Source organism: Sapajus apella, unplaced genomic scaffold (genome assembly GCF_009761245.1).
Source record: "Sapajus apella isolate SASKATOON/1434 unplaced genomic scaffold, GSC_monkey_1.0 scaffold3846, whole genome shotgun sequence".
Lineage (NCBI taxonomy): Eukaryota > Metazoa > Chordata > Mammalia > Primates > Cebidae > Sapajus > Sapajus apella.
Window position 1 is genome coordinate 643 of NW_022440772.1, and position 5838 is coordinate 6480.

At 39.5% G+C, this 5838-nt stretch overlaps 1 long non-coding RNA gene across 1 annotated transcript; it reads right to left on the reverse strand.

The window, feature by feature from the left end:
• Positions 1-113: 113 nt before the first annotated feature.
• On the reverse strand, positions 114-5137 carry LOC116547621. The gene is made up of 3 exons (XR_004267123.1): positions 4788-5137; positions 2301-2395; positions 114-462 (listed from the first exon to the last, which is right to left on the reverse strand). It is a non-coding gene; the product is annotated as an uncharacterized LOC116547621 (long non-coding RNA).
• Between the last annotated feature and the right edge of the window lie 701 nt (positions 5138-5838).

Sequence of the window (5838 nt, forward strand, 5' to 3'; positions counted from 1 at the left end):
AGAAGAATTGCCTGAACCCAGGGGGCGGAGGTTGCGGGGAGCCGGAATCCCGCCATTGCTTTTTTGTCTTGGTTATTTTTTTTAATCTTAAAAAAAAAAAAAAAAAAAAAAAAAAAAAGAAATATAAGTAATCCCAGTAATGTGTATTATTAGTATCCCTACTGTATATACATTGACTACAACTATTAAAAGTTTCACCTTAAATATCAAAGATAGAATTCCAAAGTAAGTTTCTTATTCCATTTCTACTTTGATGTTGCTTTCTCTTTTAAAAATCTTTCCTCTACAAAACCAAGATAAAATTTGCTAGATATAGTTAGTGCCCTGAATTTAAAGCTAATATCAGCCAGACATAAGGGGCTATGACTTACCCTCCTAAAATAAAATACTTACGCGTCTGTTGTCTTTGTACACCCATTTAGATTCAATACTTCAATGTTCCTGCAGTTTTGTGCAAAGGTTCTTTGTAGGAAAGAAAGAAAAAGGTTTCAAATGAAATGGGCAAAATTTCAGTCATTAAAAAATAAAACATATTATTGGTAATATTGGTTGTTGATACCTGTGATACTGTGATATAAGGGAAAAACACATATTTGGTCTTCATCCTCGGTTCTTGGCATACAGTCATTAAAATCCTTGTAGTTTCCTGAGTGATAGTGTCTTTTGTTATAGGTTGGTGAAAAGTAACCATGATTACTTTTGCACCAACCTAATATAATATTTTGTCTTCAATCATGTCTACAATCAAGGAATCTCTGTAAAATCCCCTAAATTATAGGGATCAGAGAGCTTCTGGGTTGGTGAAAGTAACCATATGCCAGGAGGGCAGTACACCTCAACTCTACGGTGACAGAAGCTCCTGTGCCTGGGAACCTTCTGGACCCTGCGTTATACACTTCTTCATATTCCTTCTACCTCAGCCTCCCTAAATGCTGGGATTACAGATGTGAGCCACTGAGCCTGGCCATGATGGTTTTTTTTTTGTTTTTGTTTTTTTTTTTTATTTTTTTCGAGACAGAGACTCCCTCTGTCACCCAGGTTAGAGTACAATTGTGTGATCTCAGCTCACTGCAGCCGCCGCCCCCCAGGTTCAAGTGATTCTCCTGCTTCAGCCTCCTGAGTAGCTGGGATTACAGGTAAGCACTACCATGCCCAGCTAAGTTTTTTTATTTTTAGTAGAGACAGGGTTTCACATGTTGGTCAGGCTGGTCTTGAACTCCTGACCTCAAGTGACCCACACACATAGGCCTCCCAAAGTACTGTGATTCCAGGCTTGGGCCATCAGACCTGGCTTAAATTAATTTTCAATTATAAATTCTTCAAACCTAACTTTAAAAATTATTTTAAATTTAAAATAAATTAAATGATTGCTTATTTATTTTTAGAGAAAAGGTCTTCCTCTGTCACTCAAGCTATAGTACAGTAGCACGGTCACAGCTCACTGTAGCCTCAACCTCCCAGGCTCAAGTGATCCTCCAACCTCAGTCTCCCAAGTAGCTGGGTTTACAGGCATATGTCACATAACCTGGCTAATTAAAAAAACTTTTTTGTAGAGATTAGGGCCTTGCCATGCTGCCTAGATTGATCTTATATTCCTGGCATCAAGTAATCTTCCCACCTAGTCTCCCCAAGTACTGGGGCCACTGCTCAGGTTAGGTTTAACCATAACGCTAAACTTGATCTTTGTGTCAGCCTAAATTAACATTATCTTATCTTTTGAGTAAATCAAAGTTTTTACAAAAAGAACTAGGCTGGGTGCTGTGGCTCACGCCTATAATTCCAGCACTTTGGGAGGCTGAGGTAAAAGGACTGCTTGACTGCAAGAGTTTGAAACCAGCTTGGACAACAAAATGAGACTGTCTCTATAAAAAATTTTTAAAAATTAGCCAGCCGTTGTGGTACACATCTTTAGTCACAGCTACTCAGGAGGGAGAGAACTGTTTGAGTCTAGGAGTTCAAGGTTGCAGTGAGCCATGATCACGCCAGGGCACTACAGCCTGGGTAACAGTGTGGGACCTTGTCTCAAAAGATAAAGTAAATATAATTAATTAATTAATTAATTTTAAAAAAGCTTTTCAAAGTTCCAAAAGAACCACTTATGATGGGGAATCTGGGTTTTTTCAGGCAGTACTTTGTTCTTGTTTATTGTTAAAACTACATTTCCTATTACTGGACATTTTCAGTATGTGTGGTTGCATTTTTATAGCTTAGGAATTTTAAAACTATTTTAGCCTTTTCTGGGTGAGATGGTGCTGCTCTCTACTTCCATCAAGAAAATTAATCAACTGTTATGTTTTTACCTTAATGCATTGTCTCCCACTCCAAGACATCCACGAAGACTTAGCTTTCGTAAAAAGCCCCCACATCGTTTTGAAATATTCTCCACTACCCGGCCCTGTAAATACAGACAGGCAAACAAAAAGATAACCTATCTCATTACTTTTGAAAAGAACACATCCTCGTTTTTAACAATTTATAAACAAAGAGAAAATGCTTCCATTATGACCTAATTAATTTAAAAGGAAAATTCTAACTTACCCTAAGAAAGCTTTCCTGATTAACCCATATCACTTGAATCGTGCCTAAGCCCTATATTCTTTTTTTTTTTTTTTTTTTTGAGACAGAGTCTCACTCTGTCACCAGGCGCCAGGCTGGAGTGCAGTGGTGCGACCTCGGCTCACTGCAACCTTCGCCTCCCTATATTCTTATTTTGTTCAACTTGTAAAATATATTCTGTATTTGAGAAAATGATCTTCTACAGTTCTCTATGGCACTATATGCATATATACTGCCCAGGTGGGTTAAGCCACAGCTACTGAAGGACAGCAATTACATTTTTTTTTTTTTTGTATCTTTCCCAAAATGTGTGTACTATAGTACTCTGCTTATAGCAGGGACTTAATGAACATTTAACAGGTTAAATGTTAACAAAAAACTTAACAAAAGCTGTGCAGGCGCAGTGGCTCCCACCTGTAATCCCAGCACTTTGAGAGGCTGAGGTGGGCAAATTATTTGAAGTTAGGTGTTCAAGACAGGCTTGGCCAACATGGCAAAACCTGGCAAAACCTGATCTCTACTAAAAATACAAAAATTAGCCAGGCATGGTAGTGCACACACCTGTAGTCCCAGCGTCTTGGGAGGCTGAGGCATGAGAATTGCCTGAACCCAGGATGTGGAGGTTGCAGTGAGCCAATACCACACCACTGGGTGACAAAATGGGATTCCATCTCAAAAACAACAACAACAAAAAAACCCAAAAGCTTGCTGAATAATTTTGTGGGTGGTGTTGCTTTAAATATTTATATCCATGAAGGTTATGGAATTGTGAAAAACAGAATCCAGTATAATGCTAGTGGGTATTATTTTAAAAGCACTTTCTAAAGATAATGGAAGGTTCATCTCAGGCATTAAAAAACTTCTTTCATGGATTCAAGAACGTTTATTTCTGTTGGAGCTTAAAAAAAATTTTTTTTGAGATGAAGTTTCGCTCTGTTGGCTGGGCTGGAGTGCAGTGGCGTAATCTCAGCCCACTGCAACCTCCGCCTCCTGGGTTCAAGCGATTCTCCTGCCTCAGTCTCCTGAGTAGCTGGGATTACAAGCATGTGCTGCCATGCCCGGCTAATTTTGTATTTTTAGTAGAGATGGTGTTTCACCATGTTGGCCATGGTTGGTCTCGAACTCCTGACCTCAAGTGATATGCCCACCTCAGCCTCCCAAAGTGCTAGGATTACAGGCGTGAGCCATCCTGTGTAGCCTCAGAAAATCTCATTCAATCCTCACGAGGCCATGAAGAAGCTATTATTTCTACTTTCCTGATGAGAAGACTAAGAACTACACAGTTCAAATTCAGTTTAATATAATTTAAGCTTAAGCTATTCTCCATTTTATAGATAATAGGCTATACCAAGAGATAAAACATAGGGTAAAAAGTGAGAGGAGGGAAAAATCTCTCTAGCAAAAACAATTCAGTAAATGGTTTTGGCCTTATTCAATCTTCGTTCTCCACAAGAAATTGTCTCACTGCCAGGCGCAGTGACTCACGCCTGTAATCCCAGCACTTTGGGAGGCTGAGGCAGATGGATCACAAGGTCAGGACTTTGAGACTAGCCTGGACAACATAGTGAAGCCCCATCTCTACTAAAAATACAAAAAATTAGCTGGGTATGGTGGCAGGCACCTGTAATCCCAGCTACTCAGGAGGCTGAGGCAGGCGAATCGCTTGAACTGGGAGGTGAAGGTTGCAGTGAGCAGAGATTGCACCACTGTACTCCAGCCTGGACAACCAAGCAAAACTACATCTCAAAAAAAAAAAAAAAAAAAAACCACCCAAAAAAAAAAAAAAAAAACATAAAAAAAAAAAAAAAAAAAAAAAAGCCTCCTCAAGAACCAAAACACATATCTCAAAAAAATATATATAAATGCCATCCCAAGAAGTTGTGACTCTATTTGTTCTTCAATAAACATATAAAATGTCTTCACTAAAATGAGCAAACATAAGTTAAACGTTTCTACTGCAAAAACAAACTTTTAGTCATATTTCAGGACCAAAGAGTTTTATTTAGTTCTATTAATACTAAGTAATTGTACTATTTAAATGAAATAATTTGGCTCATTCTCAAAAACTACAGAAACTCTTGGGAACTTTGGAGGTTCCAGTAAAGTTCAGATGAACTGAAAATAATAGTCCCCCTTCTCTAAGGAAAATGAGATTAATATGGTTAGGGCTAATCTGTTCCACGCTGTAATTACTAACATGAAAATTGGGGCCACACACCACTTAATTATACCTCAATATCCCTCTGGAAATCAAATAGGTCAATTCGCTGCCAGTTACTGCCATCCAGAGCAAGAACATTCCAGGCCTATTTTAAAGAAAAAGAGACAAAATGAGCAGAAGCTAAAATGAAGGGGAAGAGGCAGCAATATTCAAGTTCACAATTCAACCAAATGACTGAAATGGATCCAAAAATATATCAGGCCCTACCACTTACTCCCAAATGATGTGCCTTATTCCTGACCCATACTTTATTCTCAAATTAGATAATCTCATAAATGAGTGGGTACCAGAAACTAGCAGCTACAAAAGATCTTAGGCCAGGCATGGTGACTCAAATTTATAATCCCATCACTTTGGGAGGCCAAGGTGGAAAGATCATGTGAGCCCAGAGTTCCAGACCAGCCTGGGCAATGAAGCAAAACCCGATCTCTATAAAAAAATTTAAAAAGTCGGCCAGGCGTGGTGGCTCACGCCTGTAATCCCAGCACTTTGGGAGGCTGAGGTGGACAGATCACCTGAGGTCAGGAGTTCAAGACCAGCCTGGCCAACATGGTGAAACCTTGTCTCTACTAAAAATACAAAAATTAGCCAGGTGTAGTGGCATGCACCTGTAATCTCAGCTACTTGGGAGGCTGAGGCAGGAGAATCACTTGTACCCAGGAGGCAGAAGTTGCATTGAGCCAAGATTGCACCACTGCACTCTAGCCTATGCAACAGAGCGAGACTCCGTCTCAAAAAAAAAAAAAAAAGTTTAAAAGGTCAATTAGCCAGGTGTGGTGGCACATGTCTGTGGTCCCACCTACTCGGAAGGGTGAGATGGGAGAATCACATAAGTCTGGGAAGTCAAGGCTGCAGTGAGCCACGATCTCACCACTGTAATTCAGCCTGGGATACAGAGCAAGACTGGCAAAAAAACAAAAAACAAAACTATCACCCCCACACCCCCACATACTCTTAAATGAGAGAAGGGCAGGTTGTGATAAATATATCATAGCCAGAAGGTGTTTTCTAACCAGAAAATTCAATTTCTAATCCCAAAATGAGACAAAAGTTCAGCTGAT